Source organism: Zalophus californianus, chromosome 6 (genome assembly GCF_009762305.2).
Source record: "Zalophus californianus isolate mZalCal1 chromosome 6, mZalCal1.pri.v2, whole genome shotgun sequence".
NCBI classification, from domain to species: domain Eukaryota; kingdom Metazoa; phylum Chordata; class Mammalia; order Carnivora; family Otariidae; genus Zalophus; species Zalophus californianus.
The window spans coordinates 25618205-25644662 of record NC_045600.1 but is presented as its reverse complement, the minus strand read 5'-3'; positions in this window follow the sequence as shown (position 1 = coordinate 25644662).

Below are 26458 nucleotides of genomic sequence, written 5' to 3'. Positions count from 1 at the left end.
GATCATCTCAATAGAATGATGTAGAAAAAACCTTTAATAAAATCAAATACTTATTCTTGATAAATACTCAACAAACCTAAATGGAAGGAAATGTTCTTAAACTGGTAAAGATCCATCTATAAAAATCTTACAGAAAAACATCATAGTTATAGCAAAATATTGAAGGCTTTCTCCTTGAGATTGGGAATACCTCCTAATCATACTTATATTCAGTATTGTTCTAGAGACTATGACTGTTGTAATAAGGCAAGAAAAAAAGGTTATAAAGACTGAAAAGGAGAAGATAAACTCTTTATTTGCGGATGATATGATTGTTTATGTGGAAAATCCTAAAGAATCTATGTTTATTAGGAGTATTAGAAATATATAAATATAGCAAAGTCCCCAAATTCAAGGTATATATATTACTATATATATATATATATACTATAATACTGTATTCTGTAAATACTATGAACAGAATATGAATAAACAATAAACAAAATGAAATTTTAAAATACCATTTACAATAGCATTAAAGATATAAAATACCTGAGAATATATCTAATGAAAGATGTGCAAGGCCTTTACAGAGAAAACATTATTGAGAGAAAATTAAAAAGACCTAAATGAGAGATTTGCTGTGTTCATGAATTGAAAAGCTCAAATGTCAACTCTTTCCAAATTAGTCTATAGAAGGAATGCAATCCTAGTCAAAATCACAGCATTTTGGGTTTCTTTTGGGGTAGTGGGGCGGTGCAACTAACAAGCTAGTTGTAACATTTATGTAAAAAGGTTAAAGACCAGGGCACCTGGCTGGCTCAGTTAGTAGAGCATGGGACTCTTGATCTTGGGTGGTGAGTTCAAGCCCCACGTTGGGCATAGAGATTACTTAAAAAAGAAAAAGAAAAAAACGTTAAAGACCAAGAATAGAGCAGACATTCTTGAAGGAACAAAGCTGGAAGACTTACACCACTAGGTATCAAGACTTCTTATAAAGCTATAGTACTATGTCATATTATTGGTGCAGACATAGATACACTAATGGCACAAAATAGATCAGAAGCAGATTCATACACATACACATATAGTCATTTGGCTAAGGACAAAGGTGACTCGATTGTGCAGTAAGGAGTAGATGACCTTTTCAGTAAATGGTGCTTACTCAGTTGGATATTCATTTGCAATATAAATCTTAATCCCTCTTTTCACTACTTAAATGAAACCAGTTCCATAAAGATTGCATCATAAAGGGGAAAGGGTGGGGTGCCTGGGTGGTGCGGTTGGTTAAGCAACCGACTCTTGGTTTTGGCTGAGATTGTGATCTCAGGGTCGTGAGATCAAGCCCGGAATCAGGCTCCATGCTCAGTATGGAGTCTGCTTAAGACTCTCTCTCCCTCTCTTTCTGCCCCTCCACCCTGCTCTCTTCCTCACTCTCAAATAAATAATCTTTAAAAAAAAATAAAGGTGGAAAGGTAAAACAATAAAACATCCAGAAAAAAAAAGGAAAATATCTCCGATACCTTGAAGTAGGGTAAGATTTCTTGAAATATAAAAAGTGTTACCCAGAAAGATATTGATGCATTGGATTACATTACAGTTAAAAGACCCCTTTGAGAATAAAAAAGCCAGCCACAGGGTGGGAGATTATACCTGTAATGCAAAGATCTGACAAGGGACTTGCCTCCAGAATCTGTTTTTAAAACTGCTACAAATCAATTAAAACAAACAGGTAATCCAACAGAATAATGGGGAAGTGACCTGGACGAAACATCACAGAAGAGGATATCCAAGTGGCCGATAAATGTATGACAAAGTGTTAAACGTCATTAGTCATTCGTGAACTGCAGATTGAAACCACAATGCCACCATGACACACTCAACAGAATGGCTGAAAATTAAAAAGATTGACAACACCAAGTACTGGTAAGGATGTGGAGCAACAGGTCCTCCCCTAAACCTGGCAAGATGTACATTGGTACAGCCGCCTCGGAAAGTTATTTGACAATATCCTTTAAAGCTGAACAGGTGCAAACCCAACCACCTAGCAGTTTCACTCTTCAGTATATATTCAATAGAAATGTAAACCTCTGTGCACCATACTTAAGTGCACATAGCAGCTCTATACACATAAGACCAAACTAAAAATATACAAGTGCCCATCAACAGAATGAATTCATAAACTGTGATATATTCATACAATGGAATGCCGTATAGAAATGAGGATTAACAAACCACATGCAACAACATGGATGAATCTCAGAAACAAAGGTTGAGCAAAGCAGCCAGATACATGAGAATATATGTGTGATTCCATTTATATGAGGTGAAGAACAAGCAAAATGAAATTTGCTGTTAGAAGTAAGGAGCATGCTTGCCTGTAGGTGTGAGTGATTAACTGAAGGACAGAGGGCCCCTGGAAGTTTTGGTAATCTTGCCTTTGTTTAGTGGGTATGTTCTCTTTATGAAGATTCATTGAGCTGTATATTTATGACTGTGCATTTCTCTGGAAGTATGTTGTATTCAATAAAAACAACACAAAACAATCAAACAAAAATGTATGTGAACATAGGTGTTTTTGTGTGTCTGATGGGTATGTCTGAGAGCCCAGAGCAGGGCATGTATATATCTCATTTCCCCATTAAGCTCAGGACCTGGGCACGAAGTACTGGACAAGGCCCTTGCTCCTAGGCTGTCTGAAGTGTCCTCCCTCCCTGCGGTTTGGGGATCCTTGAGAACTCCTGGCATTTCCTTTCTGAATAGGCCATGGGGCCATATATAATTTGCCACATTGTTTGAAAAGGAACTTCTACAGCAAAGGCCACAGTGGGACCCTGCCCCTGAGTCTTCTGGCCAGTATCTGTTCTGATGAGGATATGTTCCTCCCTGCAGGATATCCCTGGTATGGGACTAATTGACTGCCCATAGATGTCTTTAGCACCCCTCCCCCCAAACTCAAAGGTCCTGGGCACTTGTCTGATCAATGTGGAGTAGAGGATGAGCCCTGCTGGCGGGGAAGTGAAGCTGATGGAGCCCCAGAGGAGCTGGGGAGAAGGACCCAGGTGCAAATGACTGTGATCAGCTGAGGGGGGTAGAGTCCAAGGCATGAAGCAGATCCCTCATGCGGAGAAGAATGTGTAGAGACACTGCCTCAAGACTCTTCTAGGATGTTCATGTTCCCCAGCCTCACTGGTAGCATAATTTATAAGTCATTTGTGAAACGAGTAACAGAATTAATCCCATTTCTGCTCGAATACAAGCTTTTCCTCTAAGTTATGAAAAAGCTCATGTTTTGTTTGTTTTGTTTTGTGTATTTATTTTTTTCTTTTTTTAACTCATGTTTTTAACACCTACAATCCTATACATATAGCAGGGCACTGGAAAGCATACTGCTATAACTGTAGTGGAATTGGTTATACACACCGTGTAGGTATGCAAAACACGAGTTGCTCCATTCTCCCTACAAGCAGAAAACAGACCCTCTGTCCCGCCACTCTGGTCTGTACCACAGGGACCCGACGCGGAGTCAGAGAGTTGGAAAGCCCACTGGCGGTCACCTGGTCCAGCCGTTCCCGGCAGAGAGTTCAGCTCATGATTCTCGGCCCCAGGGAGTAAGGTAAGTGGAGAAAAGTCAATTCATTTCTCCTGGGGTAACTCCTACATGAAGGGATATCTATCTATCTATCTATAGCAATAGATAATCCTAGAGCTTTCCAGAAGCAACACCACTTTGTGGGTCTATGGGGCTGCAATACTGAGGAGTTAAATGCTAATAAAATGCCCTGTCTGGAACCAAAAGTGAGTATGGCTCTAGGTATCAAGGTATTACTGGTTGCATCCCCACTTCTAAGACAATAAAGTAGTATTGCTTTAACTTTATCCTGAGACCCCAGAGGGAACAAAAATTCCCCTTTCTGTTAGATCCAAGATCCTCAAGCATTTTGTTTCAAATGTTGGGCTCCTTTTGGGGAGGGAGGAACATAAACACTTTCGGTGTTTGGGGTGTGTGTGTGTGTGTGTGTGTGTGTGTGTGTGTGTACACAAAGAAAGGTTGCTTCCTGCCTCTCACCTCCCTGCAATACAAGTCTTTGCCTCTTTCTCTGAACTTGTAACTTTCAGCATTGTGCCAGGGGGCATGCAGTTTCTAGGTTGTCGGTTTTCCAAGGTCATCCTTTGAGATGAGCTGACTGCTGGATGCATCTGTAATAAGTCAGACAAGGGTTTCTTCGGCTGACTTAGTAGGCTCTTCCCCTCTGATCTGAACCTGCTGAGGAAGTCTCTGTGCATCCTGTAGCCTGTTAGTGACTGTAAATTCCTGAAAGAGAATGAAAGCAGAGTTTAATAATTCTGAGCACCTGGTCCTTCCCTCCTGTCCTCTCTTCTCCCTCCCTGTCCTTTGGTGAGTGTAAGAGGATGTGACAATGTCTGGAGGAGTTGGTGGGGAGAGAAACAGTGGCCTGTGGGTTGGCACTCAGAGAAAGAGGTTATCCTAGGATGAAATACAAACCGTATCACATTGATTTTCCCTTTGGGGGGCCCGGATATCACATCCTTCCATTTCCCTCTAGTCCCTGCCCGCCATCGACAGGGAAGCATTAACAGGGAATAATCAATGGTGTTCTGTCCTGAAAATAAAAGGCTTGTCATGTCTCTCCATTTGGTGGAATGGATGTGGGACCAGGGGTCATGTGGTCAGCTTCCATCTGTCTCCTGACACAGGCACTGACTCAGACATGCTTTCCATCCAGAGGGCTGCAACCCACAGCCAGGTGATTGCAAACTCTCCATGCACATCAAGAAAAACAAGACTGCAGTGTCTTTGAACTCTTGTGTCAGGAGCTTGGCTAACTATCAACATGGCAGCTTAGTTGCGGCTTTACTGACCTTTAATTTCTGGGTTACATAATGGATTGATGTTCCCTAACATGATGGATGCTGTGCTTGCAGTCAAAAGAAGGCTATGTGTTTACTGTTTTGCAACAGAATCACAGAAATTCAGAATTAACAGGGACTTAAATCTGTGGTCCAGTCCTATTCCCCATCTGACATGTGAATTTGTTACAATTTTCCCGGTAAACTCAATGGCTGCCTGAATGCTGCTGCCTCCCAATATTGTTCATCCATTGTCAGGAAGCTCAACTCTTAGAAGGCATTTCCTTACATTAACGAAAATCTGTTATGGTGCTCATGGCCATTACCCTAGTACCCTCTCCATATGCTCCCACTTCTTTCACTTAGACCCAGTTTCCACTTGGTTCCCATCTCCTGATTCTCTGCCATTCACAATCCTGTTAAGCCCCTTTAGATTTAACCCTTATATTTGGTCATTCATCAAAGGCTCTGGCTTAGAAGCATGCCAGTGACCCTTCCCCTTTCAAACTCCTTGAGTAACCTCCCTGTCCCTGCCCAATCCCCCACCCTTCACCTCAGAAATAAGTGGGAAGCATCCACTTCCATTTTCTGTACTTGTGTCCACTTAGCCAAAGACTCACTTTGCTGGCTTCAGAAGACATCCCTTGGACTTGTTTTCAAATAACGCTTTTAAAATAAAAAAGCAGTGGGATTCACTGTCCCAAACTTCTAATCTTGAGTAGATTGGTGTTAGGACAGCCTCCAACAGCAAGAGACAACATCAAATGCACACATTCCAGGGGGGGGTGCCCTGACAAGACCATTCTTCTAGCCAGCTAAGTTCTGCCCATCCTTACCCTGCCACTCCTCCTTCCTGTCAGTTCTTCGAGTTCACTGATACTTTCCTGGGAAACTCCACTGTTTCCCGTCAATGGATGAAGAGTCTATCACTTATAGCAATATAACTGTAAGAAAAATGAGATACAAATTTTAAGAGTTACCAGGCTCTGACCCAGCCTATCCTGGCTCAGGTTCTAGCCCCATGAACACAATTTTCTGGGTTTCCTGGTTGGCACCTCTTCTGACATCCTTCTTCCATCCATTAAGGAACAGCCCAACATTGTGCCTGATGGGAGGGGATTTGGAAATCCTTTGCTGAATTACAGATATACCATATCCAAGAGTCTAATAATCATGGCAAAGATAGAAATGATGTCAAGTGTGTGTGTTTTGTAAGTGAATCCATATAACATCCTAATGTTTGCCATTTTGTTTTCTGAGTGCTTTTGGAGGCTATTTAGAATTTAAAACTCTTGCATGGGTGTCAGTAATAAGCCCCTGTATTTGCAAAATGAACTAGCAATGGGACCTTGGGCAAGTCTATTTGAATCTTAGTGTCTTTATCTATAAGATGGGTGGAATAATGGTATCTTTCCTACTTACAATTCCAAACCTCTGTTTGGGGCTTTACCATTTAGCATTTATTCTCTAATTTGATCCACCCATACTGTTTATTGCAAAGAACAAACAAGAATTTGTGTGAAAATGCTTAGTGAAATGTAATGCATTATATCTAGGCTGCACTTTGTTATAAAAGCCCCAACCTCCATCTTCTAGAATCTTCTGTATTCCTGGCTGCCTCTAAGATCCCTGACAATAATTTAGCAATCCCATTTGCAAGGGTTATCAGCATCCTGGAAAGTAATTCACTGAGGTAAGCAACTTTAATTCATTAGAGTAGCTAGGGAACAGGTGCACTTTTTATAATCTCTTCACTCAGGACTTTAATTCACTCTTATCAACATTTGTGTTACCCATTTCATGGTAGAAGATGTTATTTGACAGAAAAGATGGAAGCAAACTAGGGGTGTAGAAGTTCTGCCTTCTTTCTGATAAAAATCACCACCATTCCTAAATAGTGGCTCCTATCATCTCTGTTTTCCAACTGGCCCTAAACTTAACTTTAAAAAGCAGAAGCTGGGGTGCCTGGGTGGCTCAGTCATTAAGCATCTGCCTTCAGCTCAGGTCATGATCCCAGGGTCCTGGGATCGAGCCCCACATTGAGCCCCACATCGGGCTCCCTGCTCGGCGGGAGGCCTGCTTCTCCCTCTCCCACCCCCTCTGCTTGTGTTCCCTCTCTCGCTGTATCTCTCCCTGTCAAATAAATAAAAATAAAGTCTTAAAAAAAATAAAAAAATAAAAAGCAGAAGCCATTTTTGATGCTTTTGGCTCTTTTTTTTTTTTTTTGCACACTTCAACTCATTGCTGGCTTCAGCCTTCTGACACTCTTTAAACCAAAACCCATCTTGTTTATTAGTTTTTGTTCACATTCCACTCTGCCAAGATTTTGGAGGACAGAATCCCATGAGAATAGGTGCATTATTTGGGGAAGTGTCTTGAGCACTCTTATCAATTCAAGATCCCTTTGCCTCGATCAAGGACTACAGCCTTAGTTAGTACTAACCTGGAAGTGATCCGAAGGGTTTGCCAGGCCATCTGAACTGTTAGAGACTCACGAACTGCTATCATGAACATCTCTTCCCTAGCACTGCCTGTCACTGTTCTCTGCGCTTCCTGCTCCCTGCTCTGTAGGTCCTTGGTTCTGTGTTTCTTCTCTCCACCCTCTAAATTTTTGCTTGTCAGAACACCTGCAGCTGCTTAGATCTCCTTGCATTGCATCTCCCTTTCCTTTTGGTGACATCTTTCGTTTCATAGGTTTGCGCTTTTGAGAGTTGTCCAATCAAGAGCTATCTTTCTTATGCTATGGAACCATCGCTGCTGATAGCAAAATCTAAATTTTGCTAAAATTTAGAAACTAAATACACATACCCACACATACACACACATTTCTGATTATCAAAGTAAGTTATACATATTGGCATACAGTAGACCATTTGAAAAGTTTAGAGATATACAAAATTTTTTTAATTTTAGCACCCCAAAACAGCTACTCATTGGCATTTTGGTATAATTCATTTAGACATTATTCTACATGTATTTCAATATTGACATATATATAGTAATAATACTATGCATCAAGTATTTTGCATTGGACATGTTACATAGCCTCTGCCATTAATATATAATTTCTTTATAAGTACTGTATTTAATGCCTGCATAACATTGCATATGTGAAATACATAGTACTGCTATTATTGAACTATTATTCTGTTGTTCCCAGGAATTTTTTTTTATTTTGTAAATAGCCCATGCAAAGTTAGAGGGGGCATAATCCATAAGACTGCCCTCATTTCTTTTTAAGCCTTTTTTTTTTTTGAGAGAGAGAGTGGGGCAAGGGGGAAGGGCAGAGGGAGAGGGGCAGCAGGAAAGGGAGAGAGAGAGAATCTTAAGCAGGCTCCATACCCAGTGTGCATTCTGATGTGGGGCTTGATTTCACAACCCTGAGATCATGACCTGGGCCGAAATCAAAAGTCAGACGCTTAACTGACTGAGCCACCCAGGTACCCTGCCCTCATTTCTGATTCCAGAAAGTTAGGAACAGTTTACAAGACTACCTTCACTTGTGACACCACTTGTAAGTTTGGGAGTTCCCACGCCTGCCCTGAATTCTGATAATTCACTAGAGGGACTCACAGAACTCATTGGTAGCTATCATATTCATGGCTATGATTTATTTATTACAGTTAAAAGATACAGATGAAAACAGCCATGGGAAGAGATTTCAGGGAAGTTCCAGACGTGGAGTTGTTCTTTCCCCATGTAGTCATAGACAGCATTACTTTTCCAGCAATAATGTGTGACAACATGTGTGAAGTAAGTATGGTTAACCATGGAAGCTCTCCTAAGCCTTGATGTCCAAAGTTTTTATTGGAATTCCATGGTTGACTACCTGTGTGGCTGATCTTTAGCCTCCAGCCCCTCCAGATATAGACTGGATACAAACATGGTCCAACACCCCCATCATAAATCACAATGTTAGACTGTCTAGTGGCCGAGGACTCTAGGTAAACAAAGACATTCTTATCAGGCAGGACCTTCCAGGCACCTAGGGATCACTTCCCAAAGCTGAGGGCAAAGACTAGACTGTTCTTTGGGTAAGGTGAATTCTCTATTATACATTCTGTAGTAAATACCTTTGTGCATAAGCTGTTCACTTTGAAGGCTATTTCTTTAGAGTGCATTTCCAGAAATGGAATTATTGGATCAAAGGATGTGAACATTTTTAACACTCTTGACACATATCAGAATGCTTTCTGAAGAGCATACCAATTTATATCCCACCCCCTTTCAACAATACATCAGAATATCTTTTTATCACATTCTCACTTGCAATGGATATTGTCACTAAAAAAAAATTTTTTTTCTGGCAATTTGATAGACACAAAGGGGTATCACAAGGTTTTCATTTGCATTTCTATGATTACTATTAAGGGTATATACCAATATGTTTATTTTTAAAGCTTTTGTTATACAGGATTTTGAGCACCCACAAAAGTTGACAGAATAGCTTATGAGCTCCCATATGCCCATCATCCCAACCCCACCACCACCAACCCCTGGGAATTCTACCTCATCGATATCTCCACCTTCTCTCACTCCTGTAGTTTTTTTTGTTTAAGAGAGAGAGCATGGGGATTGGGGTGGGCGGGAAAGGGCAGAGAGAGAAGGAGGAGAGAATCTTAAGCAGGCTCCACGCCCAGTGCAGAGCCCAATGCAGGGCTCCATCTCACAACCCCTGGGATCATGACCTGAGCCGAAATCAAGAGTCGGACGTTTAACCGACTGAGCCACTCAAGCACCCCTCACTCCCATAGTTTTTTAAAGAAACTCTCCTAGAGATATTATTTTTTCTTTATTATTTCAATAAGAAATTCTAAAAACTAAGGACTCTTTATTAAAAGACCACAAATACAATTATCATACAGTTAAAATTAACAATAATTTCTTAATGTCATCAAATATCCAGCTGATAATCAAATTTCCAATGGTTTCATAATTATCAGAGACTTTTTTACGTTAAAAAAATCAGAATCCAGGGATGCCTGGGTGGCTCAGTCGGTTAAACGTCTGCCTTCAGCTCAGGTTATGATCCCAGGGTCCTGGGATCGAGCCCCACATTGGACTCCTTCCTCAGCGGGAAGCCTGCTGCTCCCTCTGCCTGCTCTTCCCCCTGCTTGTGCTCTCTCTATCTCAAATAAATAAATAAAATCTTTAAAAAGAAATCAGAGGGGGTGGGGGGGATGGGTTAGCCTTGTGATGGGTATTAAAGAGGGCACATATTGAATGGAGCACTGGGTGTTATACACAAACAATGAATCATGGAACACAACATCAAAAACTAGTGATGTATGGTGATTAACATAACAATAAAAGATAAAAAACTAATGATGTAATGTATGGTGATTAACATAACAATAAAATAAAAAATCAGAATCCAAATGAGGTCCAGATATTGAGATTTGTAGAGATATCTTTAACATGTGACCTTTAATTTACAGATAGATTCCCCCTCTCCCTCCCTCCCTTCCTTCCCTGCCCCTCACTACTTCCCTTTTAAGATAGGACTTGTTCACTGCTGTATGCCTGGTGCCTAAAACTGAGTCTGGCTCACAGTAGATGTGGTAGACAGGCTCTAAGATGTTCCCGTGACCCCTGCCTCCTGGTATCTGCTTCTTTATGTAATCCCCTCCTCTTGACTGTGACTTCCTTCTAACCGATAGAATATGGCAAAGGTGATGAGATGTCACATCCATGATTATATTATGTAAGACCCCATCTTGCTAGCAGCCTCTCTCTCCCTCCCCCTCTCCCTCTCCCTTTTGCTGGCTTTGAAGAAACAGGCTGCTATGAAGTAAGTGACCCAGTTGGAGAAGCTCATGTGGCAAGGAACTATGAGTGAGGACTCTCTAGAAGCTGAGGGTAGATTCCAGCAAGAACCTGAAACCCGGGGCATCTGGGTGGCTCAGTTGGTTAAGCATCTGCCTTCAGCTCAGGTCATGATCCCAGGGTCCTGGGATTGAGCCCCACATTGGGCTCCTTGCTTACTTAGCAGGGAGCCTGCTTCTCCCTCTGCCTGCCACTCCCCCTGCCTGCCACTCCCCCTGCTTGTGCTCTTTTTCTCTCAGTCAAATAAAATCTTAAAAAAAAAAAAAGAACCTGAAACCCTCAGTCTGGCAACTACAAGGAAAATCTGTGGGACCTTGAAAGCAGATCTTGGGCGCCTGGGTGGCTCAGTTGGTTAAGGGACTGCGTTCGGCTCAGGTCATGATCCTGGAGTCCTGGGATCGAGTCCCACATCGGGCTCCCTGCTCAGTGGGGAGTCTGCTTCTCCCTCTGACCCTCTTCCCTCTCGTGCTCTCTATCTCTCATTCTCTCTCTCTCAAATAAATAAAATCTTAAAAAAAAGAAAGCAGATCTTTTCTCAGTGAAGCCTCTGATGAGACCGCAGCCCCAGCCAACACCTGGATTATGAGACCCTTAAGCAGAGAACTCAGCCAACCTGTGTGTAGCCTTCTAACCTACAGAAACTACAGATTATGAATGTATGTTGCTTAGGGTTGCTGAGTTTGTGGTAATTAAGTGGCATAGAAATGAAGGGAGCAGCTGTACTCTAAACCAATGTTGAATTGATTGAGTGAATACATAAGAAGGCTAGTTAGGCACTGGTCAGATATTCTGCTTTTAGTTGAGTAGGTCTTCCAGCCATTGACCAGATGGCCAAACTCCACCACCACCCCAATGCCTCTTGAGATGGTTTGTGCCCACATCTGCATTACATGAGTTGGTCAGGCCCTCTGTCTAGCCAGGCAACTGTGGTATACTCCAGCATCACCTCAAGCCATTCCTGAGCCTTCCCACATCATCTCCTCTCAACTTGCTTAGCTGACCTCAGGGTGAGTTTCTGGAGGGTAAGTCCCCTCATGGGAGCCCTCCTAAGGGTCTGAATCTTCTCAATAGACCTAGTAGTTCCTTCTGTAATATGGACAACACTGAACAGATGGCTTTTGGGTGTCTTTCTCCACTTTATTTGCCTCATGGCTGTTTCTGCCTTTGATAAAATTTACCTTCTCGTCTAGACACAGCATCCCCAGGATATATACTGGATGGTTGTAAATTGCTCCAAACAAAAAGCTTTTGAGTGGGACATAACCCTGAAGCCTTTTTCTGACCCTGTGTGGTCACCAGGCAGAGAGGCCACCCTGGCAAACTTCCTTGTCCTTCCAGCCAGCAGGGGCCATTCTCCTCTGTCTCCACAGCCCAGGGCTCCACAAACCCTCTGTTCTCACGTTCTCTCTACCACCTCCTTTATTCCAGCCTGGGTGTTTAAAAGCAATCATTGTCAGAGTGTGCCATTTAATCTGTTTTCATTTTTTACTGTAAAAAGAGGAAGCAAGGGCTAGTGGTAAGATTGCAGATGAATAATGAAAGAATTCCTCACAGCTGTTCAGGGATATATATTTTTCCTGCAATGAAGCGAGACGGATTCCCATCACAGCTCAGAGACTTGTTCCATGAAGCCCCTCATCTGTCATGTTCTGAGGGGAAAGGGAAGGTGGAGAAGTGTCATTATGGATGTAACTGGGCTCAAAAGTGACTGGTCAAGGTTGACACTGCAGTCCTGATGGAGCTATTTATGGAAATTTTCCTGGGAGGCACTGCTGGCTGGTGGCGTGGGCAGCTCCACACAGCCCCTGCTCTGTGGCTGATTCCCAATTCCTTTCTAATAAGCCTGCCTTGAAGCTGAAGGAAGTCCTTCCAAAGTAGCTACCCAAGAATACCCTTGATCTATTCCCAACTAGATAGGAAATCGAAAGAGTAAGTATTCTCTGACTTTTGCAATGAGCCTGCACCAGGTGTCCCTAACTCTCTATAATTTCCTGTCCCCAGACTGCTGGCCTGTCTCCCCGGGAACTCTGAGCAGAGTGGAATCAGGGTGATCTCTATCTGTAGCTTGTGCATTATTACACGTAAAGGGAGAGATGCCTGGGATCTGGGTGGCCCGCATCAGGTTTGCCAATTCTGTGTGGATGCTGATTTCATTTTAAAATGAGAAGACTGAGGACAGAAATAGGTCCAACTCATGAGACAGAGAAGCCAGACCTCAATTTCCTCTCCCGCCCCCTTTCCTAACCTCAGGAAACAACTTGTGCAAAGAGCTTTTCTGCCATGAACAGCTGTTCTTACCCTCTCCGCTCCTGCTTTTTCAGAAGCTGACCCTTACTGCAGTGCCTACCCCACCCCGGCTGTGGTTCAGCAGAGAAGGCCCCACTGGACTGATGGCTGTCACTCTGCCTCTGCCCTCAGGTTTTTAGTTTGCTTGAGGAAAGAAACTATACCCCCCTCACCTCCCCACACACACTTTAAATTTATTTTCTTATTGCCAGCCTCATTCCTAAAAGGATTGGAAATATCTGACAAAAATATGAATGCTACAGCAAGGTAGATGGTAAGGAGGAATGCCAGGCAGAGGAAACAAAAGCAGGAAAAATGAGACAGCCTCGTGAGGCTCTTATGCTAAAGGCTGATTGATGTTCACTTGCTAATTTGGTTTTGAGTTCTCTGGAAGAAGGAAGCATAGTCAACAATTCCCTTCATGGTGTGTACAAGTTAAAAAGAAAACCACAGAGATCCTTCAACTTATGATGGGGTTACATCCCAATAAACCCTTCATAAGTTCAAAATATTGTAAGTTGAAAATGCATTTAATCCACCCAACCTACCAAACATCATAGCTCAGCCTAGCCTGCCTTAAATGTGCTCAGAACAGTTACATTAGCCTGCAGTTGGGCAAAATCATGTAACACAACGACTATTTTATAACAAGGTGTTGAATATCTCATGTAATTTTTTAAAGATTTATTTATTTGAGAGAGAGAGAGTGAAGGTGGTGGGGGAAGAAGGCAGGGGCAGAAGGAGAGGGAGAGAAGCAGACTCCCCACTGAGTGTGGAGCCCATTGTGGGGCTCGATCTCACATGAGGTGAGCTGAAATCAAGTCACAAACTCAACTGACTGAGCCACCCAGGTTCCCCAAATATCTCACGTAATTTATTGAATGATGAACTGAAAGTGAAACACAGAATGGTGTGTGGTTATAGAATGGTCAGTCTGTTGCTTGTAACCCTAATTATCCTGTGGCTGACCGGCAGCTATGGCTCGCTGTCACTGCCCAGCATCACGAGAAAGTGTTGCTAGCCTGGGAAAAGATCAAAATTCAAAATCTGAAGCATGGTTTCTACTGAATACATATCACTTTCTCACCTTCGTTGTCAAAAAAATTATAAGTTGAGCCATCCTAAGTTGGGTACCATCTGTAGTTTGGGAGAAAGTTCTGAAGTACCAGACATATCTCTGTTGGGATGTTTATTCTCTTAAAGATGTGAACAATGCCATCAATAATGTTGAGTTTTATGGCGCATAAAATTATTTAAAATGTTTGACTTTCTTAAGGTTGCTATGACGATCACTGGTGTTTGTGTTCTGTGATTGTCTGTAGAAAGAACTGATGTCTTATGGACTCAAGTTTAAAAATACACCATTTTTTTCTCCTCCCCCCCCTCCTCCTCTTCTCCCTCACCCTTACTCTTCTTCTTGAAAGAACTCTAGACATTTTCCACTTTCTGGAGTCAAGGAACCTGGGTTCTTGCAGCTGACTCAGCGGTTATCGGCATCATTGTGCTGTGTGTGTTCTGATCTCTCTGTGTGTGTTTCTGCGATTGTGTGTTTGTGCATGAACAAGAATAAATGAAAGTGTCCAGCCAACTACTTTACCAATGTCAACCTTAAATAAACGGTAATTTAATTAAACAAAGATGAGTTTATTTGGGAATAGCAAGGGAATTGCAATTCAGGATAAGCAAACTATGGTGAACCATAGGCACATCCAAAGAGACAGAGAGGGGAGAGGCTAGCTTTCATTAGGTTCTGGAAGGAGATTGGGGAGGGTTGTTTTGAAAATAAGTTTGCTGGAGGAGAATGAGTTTGAGGTTGTGATGGTTTCTCTCAGCTGCAAGTGGTGGGTAGTTTGCTGTTATTGAGGCATGTGGAAATCTTTTTTCCTGCTGGTCATGTTAGTTGAAATGAATGATATGTGTGTGGGAGCTCTCCCTTCATGGCTTCTTGACTCCATTTTTTTTTGAGAGAGAGACTGAGAAAGTGTGCACATGGGGTGGAGGGGTGAGGCAGAGGGAGAGGGAGAGAGAGAATCTTAAGTTGGGTGTGGAGCCTGATTCAGGGCTCAATCCCACCACCCTGAGGTCATGACCTGAGCTGAAATCAAGAGTCAGACGATTAACCAACTGAGCCACCCAGGTACCCCACTGACTCCATTTTAAATCAGGTTTCCTTTATTCATTTTCACACCAAGTTATCATTAAATTAAATGCAGTGTGTTGGGCATAGGATTTTTCTAAGAAGTGATTTTCAAATTTAAGCACGCATAAAAAGCTCCTGAAAGCCTTGTTAAGACAGCTGGGCCCCACCTCCAGAGTTTCTGACTGAGCAGGTCTGGGATGGGTCTGAGACTTTGTGTTTCTTACAGGTTTCTAGGTGGTGCTGTCGCTATTTGTCTAGGGAGCACACTTTGAGAACCACTGCTTTAAAGAGACTTCCTTTCATTTCCTTTCCCCTAAACCATCCTAGGTTGAGGAACCAGTTGTTGTCCACCGGGAGTTCCCATCTGATTTTTCATCCCAAGCCAGGCAGAAGTAGCTTTGTCTTTTGGCTAATAATATGAATAATCTGAACCCAAACTAGAGATCTGGCTGGGTGGGGTTCAAAGGAGCTCACACTGGAGTTATAAGGAAGTAAAAGTTTAGACTGTGAGCGTGCACATACTATTCTATCCTATACCATCCCATACCACACTATACCATTCTATACTAAACTATACTATTCTGTACGATTCCCTACACTATACTATACCATACTATTCTATACTGACTACTCTTGGGTTTTTCCACAGTTCTCATTTGGGCAAAGTAACATGTGGTGCCACTCAAATGCTTGAGAATGTCCTGAAAATTAGAGAGATAACATTATTCATGTGTGTGTTAAAAATAAGTATATCAAGGCAGGTGGCAGACTAAAAAATCTATTTTGTTGGGTAAAGATTCAGGCTCCTTTCCCAACACTGTCATCTGAAACTAAAATCACTTGCTAGTCAGAGTCCATTTTGGACAGAGTCTGGCCACTGTCACCAACCAAATAGGGTTTCGGGAGGACAAAGAGCAAGCAGGGATGAAATTTCTTAGCCCCATAACACCTTGCAGTCTTTGGACTACTTTGCCATCTTTACTGATAAATCTTCTGTGGTTCTGCTACTGGTGCCAGTCAAGTCAAGAGCAGGGAATCAATACCTACCTGTGGTGGTTTTAAAATATGTCCACTAAATTCTTTGATACTCGCCCTTCAGAGAATGAAGCTTAATTTGCCATTCTTTGGGTGTAGGCTCTACGTAGTGACTCTCTTACAATGAGCAGAACATGGCAGAAGTAATATTTTACCTGAAACTTGATAACTTTTGAAGGTGAGTTATAAAAACTTTGCAGCTTCCTTCCTCCTTCCCCACCTCCTAGGATCATTCAGTCTGGGGGAAGCCAGCTGCCGTGTTGTGAGGACCCTCAAGCAGCCTTATGTGGCAAGGAACTCAAGTTTCCTGCCAACAGCCTGTGAGTGAGCCACCATTGGAAATGGGCCCTCCGGCCCCAGTCAAACCTTCAAATGACTACAATTCCAGAAAATGTTTTGACCGCAACCTCAGTGAGAGACCACGAGACACAACTGCCCAGGTAAGCTCTTTCCAAATTCTTGACCCACAGAAACTGTGAGATAATAAAAGTTTGTTTGTGAGTATCTTCTCCCCTTTAATAGGTTGCCTTTTCATTTTGTTGATGGTTTCTTTCACTGTGCAAAAGCTTTTTATTTTGTTGTAGTCCCATAGTTTATGTTTGCTTCTGTTTCCCTTGCTCAAGGAAACATATCTAGAAAAATGTTGCAAGGCCAATGTCAAAGAAATTTCTGCCTATATTTTCTTCTAGGAGTTTTATGGCTTCAGGTCTCACATTTAGGCCCTAAATCCATTTTGAGTTTATTTTTGTGTGTGGTATAAGAAAGTCCAGTTTCATTCTTTTACATGTAGCTGTCCAATTTTCCAACACCATTTGTTGAGGAGACTGTCTTTTCCATCATTGTATATTCTTGCCTCCTTTGTTATAGATTAATTGACCATATAAGCATAGGTTTATTTCTGGGTCTCTATTCTGTTCTGTTTTTGCACCAGTACAATACTGTTTTGATTACTACAACTTTGAAGTATATTTTGAAATCTGGGATTGTGATACCTCCAGTTTTGTCCTTTCTCAAGATTGCATTGGCTATTTGGAGTCTTGTGGTTCCATACAAATTTGGGGATTATTTGTTCTAAATCTGTGAAAAATGCTGTTGGTATTTTGATAGAGATTACATTGAATCTATAGATTCTCTGGGTAGTATGCAAAAATTTGTTATTTTAGGGCACTACAATTTGAGATAATTTGTTACACAATGATGTAAAACTAGTACATTACAATAAGGCAGACCTTTATAACACCACTGCTGAGATTCTGATCCTGTCACATTCCTTAAAAGAAACTTTCAGTGACTCTTCATTACCTCATATTAAGTTCTCATCGCTCAGTTAGGTGACCAAGACCCTTCTACATTATCTCCCACAAATCTCCTAAACAGACCGAACTGAATTATTTGCTGTGCCTCAAACACCCCTCAGACTTCCATACCTTTGCCAACTAGTCTGAAATTACTCCCTAGCTCTTATCTCCACCTTTAAAAGTCCTGTATCCTCCAGGTCCTATCCCTAAAGTCACCTTCTTCATGAAACTATTTTTAGTCTCAACCAGATGTTTCTCCCATCATCCAAACCTCCACTGTGCTTTGTGCCTCTGTTTGCTGCCTACCCGGTAGTCTTTCCTCTTTGCTCATGCTGGCAGAGTCCTGGTTTAGTTTCCCTTATCATTTCTCATTTTGACTCTTGCAAACCCTGATTAGTTGAAGCCATCCATAGTGGTCCCAACGCCCTTTTCAGTGACTGATGCAGGAGTAGTCATGTGATAAAATTCTGGCCAATGAATAAGGAGGCAATGTCTGCATTCTGGGAAAGGCTTTTTAAAATAAAGATTAAAATAAATATTTTAAAATAAAAAGATATTATGGAAGGAACAGTTCTGCTGGACATTATCTGTATGGGTATGATTTCCAGAATCATGGCAACTATCTTATAAACATAAAGGGAGCTAGCCCAAGGATGGATGAACACAAGATAGGAAGAACCTGTGTCCTTTATGATTTTGTCAGACCATGAATTGGCCATCTTGTTATTGCCCTATCTCTGAACTTCATGGTATATGAAGTCCTCTTTTAGATATTCTAGATTAAATCAGTTAGATTGGTTTTGTTGTCACTTGCAGCTGAAAATGCCCTGATTAGTACAAAAACTTGGTGATGATACTCTTTACGACCAATATTAAAATTATCACTGTACTCATTTTTCCTTGTATTCTGTTATAATCTGGAGTGAAGAGATTATATTTTTATGGAAGTAAGACATACATACAGAAAAAGATAAAGAGCCCCTTGGAAACCACAGAGAAAATATCTATAGAAGTTACACAAAAGAAAAAGAGGAAGGAATTGAAACCTATCAATAATAATAATAATAAAATATTTTGCTTTAAAAGGAAGGCAGCATGAGAGAAAGAGGGACAAAAGAACTATAAGACAAACAGAAAATTGTTTTAAAAATAGCAATAGTAGGGGCACCTGGGTGGCTCAGTTGGTTGGGCAACTGCCTTCAGCTCAGGTCATGATCCTGGAGTCCCAGGATCGAGTCCCACATTGGGTTCTCTGCTCGGTGGGGAGCCTGCTTCTCCCTCTGACCCTCCCCCCTCTTGTGCTCTCTCTCTCTCTCTCATTCTCTCTCTCTCAAATAAATAAATAAAATCTTTAAAACAATAAAAAAATAAAAATGGCAATTGTAAATCCTTTCTTATCACTAATTACTTTAATTGGAAATGGACTAAACTCCTCAATAAAAAGATACAGAATGTTTGAATAGATAAAAAACCAATATCCAAATGTATACTGTTTATAAGAAACTCACTTTAGATTTAAAGACACACATAAACTGAAAGTGAAGGAATAGAAAGGATAGTCCACGCAGCAGTAACAAAAAGTAAGCAGGAGTGGTTATACTTATATCAGACAAAGTAGGGACACAAACCATAAGAGAGTCTTAATCTCAGGAAACAAACTGAGGGCTGCTGGAGTGGTGGGGGTGGGAGGGATGGGGTGGCTGGGTGATGGACATTGGGGAGGGTATGTGCTATGGTGAGCGCTGTGAATTGTGCAAGACTGATGAATCACAGACCTGTACCCTGAAACAAATAATACATTATATGTTAATTAAAAAAATTAAAAGCTAAAAAAAAACAAAAATTGTCTTTAGAGGAAAAGAAGGCCATTATATAATGATAAAAGGATCATTTCAACAGAAAGATATAACAATTGTAAATATATATATACACCCAACATCAGAGCACCTAAGTGTTTTTATACACCTAAGTGTATAAAAACAAATATTGATAGATCTGAAAAGAGAAATTGACGGCAGTACAATAATAATAAGAGACTTCAATACCCCACTTTCAATAATGCACAGAATATCAAGACAGAAAATCAAGAATGAAACAATGGACTTGAACAACAGTATAGACCAAACGGACCTAACAGACATATACAGAACTTTTCTTCCAGCAGCAGAATACACATTCCTACTCCCAATAAAGAAAAACCCAGGGCTAGATGGCTTCATGGCTGAATTCTACCAAACATTCAAAGAATGAATACTAATCCTTCTTAAACTCTTCTAAAAAATAGAAGTAGAGGGAATACTACCAAACTCATTTTATGAGGCCAGCATCACTCTGATACCAAAGCCAGATGAAGACACCACAAGAAAAAAGCACTATAGACCACTATCTCTGATAAATATAGATGTAAAATATTCAATAAAATACTAGCAAACCAAATTTAACAACACATAAAAAAGATTATAAACATGACCAAATGAGATTTATCCCTGAGATGCAAGATTTGTTTAACATATGCAAATCAAATGATGTGATATACCACATTAACAGAATGAAAGATAAAAACCACACGGTCATCTCAGTATGTTAAGAAAAAGCATTTGACAAAATTCAGCATCCAATTATGATAAAAACTCTCAACAAAATAGATATAGAAGGAAAGTTTCCTCAACATAATAAAGGCCATTTATGAAAAGCCCACAACTGACATCATAAGCAATGGGGAAAACTGAAAACTTTTCTTCTAGTTCCAGTATAAGGCAAGGATGCACTCTTGCCATTTTTATTCAACACAACACTGGAAGTACTAGCAAGAGCAATCAAGCAAGAAAAAGAAATAAAAGGCATCTGGGTCAGAAAGGAAAAATTAAAACTGCTTTTATTTGCAGATGACATGATCCTATATGTAGAAAACCCTGAAGACCCCATAAAAAAAAAAACAATGGCTAGAACTAATAAATAAATTCAGTAAAATTACAGAATACAAAATCAACATACAAAAATCAGTTGCATTTCTTTATACCAACAATGATCTAGAAAGGAAATCAAGAAAATAATCCCATTTATGATAGCATCAAGAGTAAAATACGTAGATGGGTATCAAGGAGGGCATGTGTTGTGATGAGCACTGGGTGTTATATACAACTAATGAATCGCTGAACACTACATCAAAAAGTAATGATGTACTTACTATATGTTAACTAACTGAACATAATTAAAAAAAAAAAAGCAAAAGAAAGAGTGAAATACTTAGGAACAAATTTAACCAAGGGAGTAAAAGATCTGTACACTGAAAACTATAAGATGATGAAAGAAACTGAAGTCATAGATAAATGGAAAGATATCCTGGGTTCATGGATTGGAAGAATTAATATTGTTAAAATGCCTGTACCACCCAAAGTGATACAAGCATTCAATGCAATCCCTATCAAAATTCCAGTGACATTTTTCACAGAAATAGAAAAACAATTCTAAAATTTGTATGGAATCACAAAAGGCCCTGAATAGCTGAAACAATCTCAAGAAGGAAGAACTAAGTTGGTGGCAGCATACTTCCTGATTTCAAATTATACTACAAAACTATAGTAATCCAGACAATATGGTACTGGCATAACACCAGACACATAGAACATTGGAACAGACTAGAGAGCCCAGAAATAAACCCAAGTTTTATGGTCAACTGATTTTTGACAAGGCCACAATGGGGAAAGGATGGTTTCTTCAACAAATGCTGTTGGAAAAACTGGATATCCACATGCAAAAGAATGAAATTGGACCCTCATCTTACACCATACACAAAAATAAACTCAAAATAGATTAAAGACTTAAATATAAGACCTGAAACCATAAAACTTCTAAAAGAAAATACAGGGAAAAATTTCCTTGACATCAGCCTTGGTAATGATTTTTTGGACATGACACCTAAAGCTCAGGCAACATAGGCAACAATAAACAAGTGGGACTACATCAAACTAACATGTGTCTGCCCAGCAAAGGAAACAATCAACAAAATGAAAAGGCAACATATAGATTGAAAGAAAATATTTACAAATCATATATCTATTTCTTTAAGTAGGCTCCATGTCCAACATGGGGCTTGAACTCATGACCCTGAGATTGAGAGTCACATGCTCTACTTATTGAGTCAGCCAGGCACCCCACAAATCATATATCTAAATGGGGTTAATATCTCAAATTTATAAAGAATTCATACAACTCAGTAGCAAAAAACCCCAACTTGATTAAAAAATGGACAAGGGACCTTAATAGACATTTTTCCAAAGAAGACATCAAATGGCCGACAGACATTTGAAAAGATTCTCAACATCACTAATCATCAGGGAAATTTGAATAAAAACCACAATGAAATATCACCTCACATCTGTTAGGAAAGTTGTTATGAAAAAAAAAAAGATGGTAAGTACTGGTGCAGATGTGGAGAAAAGGGAACGCTTGTGCACTGTTGGTGGAGATGTAAATTAGTACAGCCATTATTGAAAACTGTGTAGAGATTCCTCAAAAATTTAAAATAGAACTACAATATGATCAGCAGTCCCTCTTTAGGGTATGTACCAAAAGTAAATGAAATCGGTACCTTGGAGAGATATCTGCACCCCCATGTTTATTGCAGCATTATTCACAATAGCCAAGATATGGAAACAACCTAAGTGTTCGTCAACAGTTGAGTAGATAAATGATCACACACACACACACACACACACACACACACACACACACACACACGACGGAATATTATGCAGCCTTAAAAAGAAGATCTTTCTTTTGCAACATTTGCAATGACATTTATGAAACTGAAGGACATTATGCTAAGTGAAATAAGCCAGACACAGAAAGACAAATGTCTCATGATCTCACTTCTAAGTGGAATCTTTTAGTTCAAATATACTGAGGTAGAGAGTAGAACCATGGTTATCAGGAGTGGGAAGATGGGGGAAAGGGAGAGATATTGATCAAAGGTTACAAAGCTTCAGTTATAAAAGATGAGTAAGTTTAGAGATCTAGTGTACAGCATGATGACTATACTTAATAATACTGTATTATATACTGGAAATTTGCTAAGACAATAGATTTCAGATGCTTTCACCACCCATTAAAAAATGGTAACTGTGAGGAGATGAATATGTTAATTAGCTTAGCCAGTAATCATTTCACTATGGATATGTATATGAAACATCATGTTGTACATCTTAGATGTATACTATTTTTATTTTAAAAAGTAAAAAAATAAAATCTTTTTAATAAAAATACATGAAGTCCAAGTTCTAGCTTAATGAATGTTCACAAAGTAACACCTCTGAATAACCAGCACCCAGATCAAGAAACGGTACATTGGAGACGGTGCGCATTGACACCAGGCTCAACAAAGCTGTCTGGGCCAAAGGAATAAGGAATGTTCCATACCATATCTGTGTGCGGTTGTCCAGAAAACGTAATGAGGATGAAGATTCACCAGACAAGCTCTACATACTGGTTACCTATGTACCTGTCACCACTTTCAAAAATCTACAGACAGTTAATGTGGATGAGAACTAATCGCTGATTGTCAAATAAAGGTATAAAACCACAAAAAAATAAAAGAAAAGAAAGAAAAGGTACATTAATCAGCACCCTGGAAGCCATTCTTGTGCCTGCTCCAATTTAATCCCTCGTCCCTTCCTCCCAGGGTAACCACTATTCTTATTTCTGACAACATGGAACAGTTTTGCCTGTTTTTAAACTTTGTGCAAATGGAAACATAGCACATACCCTTTTAGTCTGGCTTCTTTTGCTTATTATTATGTCTGTGAGATTCATCCATTTTGTTGTATGTATCAGTTGTTCACCACTGAGATATATATTCTATTGTATAAATAGCCCACAATTAATATGTTCATTATACTGTTGATGGATATCTAGGTTGTGTACAGTTTGTGGCTATTACAAATAGTGTAGCTATTTGAACATTCTCGTACATTCTTTTAGTGAACGTACACATACCTAGGGGTTGGGGTGATGGGTCACAGAGCCGGGTATGTACTCAATTTTGATACATATATTGCCAAATGGTTTTTCAGCTGTTGTCTTTTTTTTTAAGTTTTATTTATTTATTTTTAAGTAATCTCTATACCCAGTGTGGGGCTCGAACTTACAACCCCAAGATCAAGAGTTGCAGGCTCCTCCAACTGAGCCAGCCAGCCCCACAGCTGTTGTCTTTTAAATTCATCTTTGTATCCCTACTCTTATGCTCATATTCTCTTGTATACTCTCTTGTCCCTGTCCTCTCCTACTTTGCACATAATGGGTACTTAACAAATAATCATTATATAATTATATGTATGTACATACACATATACACATACGTGTGTGTACTTATATATCTCCATACTGTATGTAATGGAACTAAATATAGCAAGCCAACTGTCAAACATGCTATGCTGGGGTCACAAAAGGTATGAGGCCAGCTGGGAGTGGCTGGGGATCCCAATTCCCATTTGGAATTTGGGTCAACAATGGATTCATCCATGGGTGTAGTTCAGTTGCCCTTGGTCTGAATTCTGGAAGTTCTGGAATTCTTTCTCATGGTAGTTGACAAAATGGAAGCAGGCCTTTGTAAGGAAGAGTCCTTAATAAAGAAAGGGGTTTCTTTCTTCCATAGTGCTGGAATGGGGGAAGATGAGCCAGGTTAGGATGATTGGAGAAGAAAAACAAGATTTTTGTGTGAGAACAGTCCAGTAAAAGCTGCCAGGCCAAGGCTCTTAGATGTGGTATTGATTTTCCTAGAATCATTTCTGTTTTCAACAAACTACCTTTTCCTGCATGCTTTTCCTCATTCAAACTTGAGAAAGAAATTGGTTTGCAAAGTGATATTAATGCTGCTCTTCTGTGAACTGTCTCCCCAAACTAGAAACAAATTTCGGAATTTCTGTAAAGGGAAACATTACAGTGTTGGGGAATTTATTTTTGTTTGTTTGGTGTTTCATTTTTTAAATTAATTAATTTAATTAATTTAAAACTAATTAACTAAATTAAACTAATTAAGTTAAAACTAATTAGCTAACTGATTAATTAGTTAACCTCCTAATGCTCAGTAGGCTCCATACCGAGCGTGGGGCTTGAACTCACAACCCTGAGATGAAGAGTCACAATGCTCCACTGAAACGGAGGCAGCCAGGCACCCCAGGGAAAAAAAAATTTTTTTTTTTAATCACAGGATTACGCACTAAAATGTGTACTACAGTTTGTTTCAATCTTGATTGGTCCTAAGAAGGTTATTAAGGATTATTGAAATTTCATATTCATAAGCTTCCATTAGCACATTCCCAGGGTTCACTGGGGACTTCTAGTCCAGGGCCTAGAAGTGCTAAGCTATCTGGTATCTGCACAGTCCTTGGCCACATTGCAGGGTAACTCCTGAACACGCATGCACAGAGTCAAGATTCCCACAGCTTTGGGAAAGGGCGATTTATTATCAGTGTGCCATCAGTCATCAGTGTTGAGTTGGTCAGCGTTTTCAATACTTGTCATATGAAAAAATTCTTTGTAGTTGCTCATCATTTGCCCTGAAGAACCAAGAAAGGACTCATGCTAGTTCTTGGCCCAAGAGTGGAACTATAGTTGCTAAGAAGCAGAGTCCTGGACCACTTGAGTAAATAGGAATAGAAATCCTAATCCTCTTTGTGTGGATGTTTAAATCTTCCTGCAGGACTTGTGTTGTATGGTAAGAGTTAAAGACGTACTCCGAAGGAGCAACCACAGAGTGTAGCACTGGTCATGGCTATGCAGAACCAGGAGTATTAGTAGTTAATGAGTTTGGTTGAGAGTATCAAGTAGCAAGGATTTTGAGGTGAGGGCTAGGTGTGGGTGTTGGAGGTGGCTGAGGTTGGAAAAGGCCAGGTCAATACACTGTTTTATCATGTCTTCTTTTTACTACACCTCCTACAGCTTATATATACCCGTGTCAGATAATTTTCTTAAAAACTGATCAGTAAGCCAGAAATTGATTTTTAGCTGAAGTCAGTTTCTATGTATGTTGCTTGGTTCCAAATATATACTTCAAAGCCCTGTGTGATATATAGAACCATACAGAGATCAGAAAACATACAAAGATCAGATCCTGTCATTTGTGAATTTGGTGATTTATGCCATTTGAATCATCACTTGAAGGTGTGTTGTCCTACAAATCTTATGCACTTCTCAAAATAAAGGTGGTCCTCAGATAGCCAGCTATCCAATTGCCTCTTCATTTTAGCTACTTAATATATTTTGTATTAATCTCCACTTTGCCTTTCTTTAGTCCTCAATAGCTAAGCATTACTCTAACCAGAGTCCCAGTTGATTATTTTTTAAACAAGTGTGCTTGTGAAGGTTGCTTATAAAGATGGTTGCACATCCTGAGCTCCCGCCAGGCATCAAAAGACAGAATTAGACATGAGCCACCCCTTCTGTGCTCACCATGAAAATATTAAATAGGGTAGAGGCATGAGGAAGACACAAGAACACACACCTTTGTAGTTGGGTTTTTCCACTGGAACCTGCAGATCAGTCTTCATTTTGTGGAATATTTTTACAAATGTGTTTATTGACTGAGTTTTAGAGAGGTAGGTATACCTGTGGTTTATCCTATGTTAGCTACCAGTAGGTTTAGGATTTCCTGCCCAATGTATTAACTAGGTGTCATGAACCTGTCACACCCAGTAAGCAATAAAAGGCCACCAGGACCTGAGGAAATGCCTAGTGCATGGATCATAATTGACATATCTAGTTTGGTCTTGGATCAAAAGTAGATAAATTTAGAAAGTCCGCTTTATTTCTGTGGTTGATATGTCTTTATTCTTTAAACTGCTAAAGAATGTTCTACCAAACACCAATTTTTAGCATTCCAACCTGTGGTAGCGGCATTAGAGGTTGCCAAATACCATGCAATTATTCTTTCTACCCCTATGAATGGAACTTTTAAACAGAGTCACTTTCTATACTGGCAGGGGGAAATGTGAACTTGGCTATAATTACTGGTCTAATATCTTCT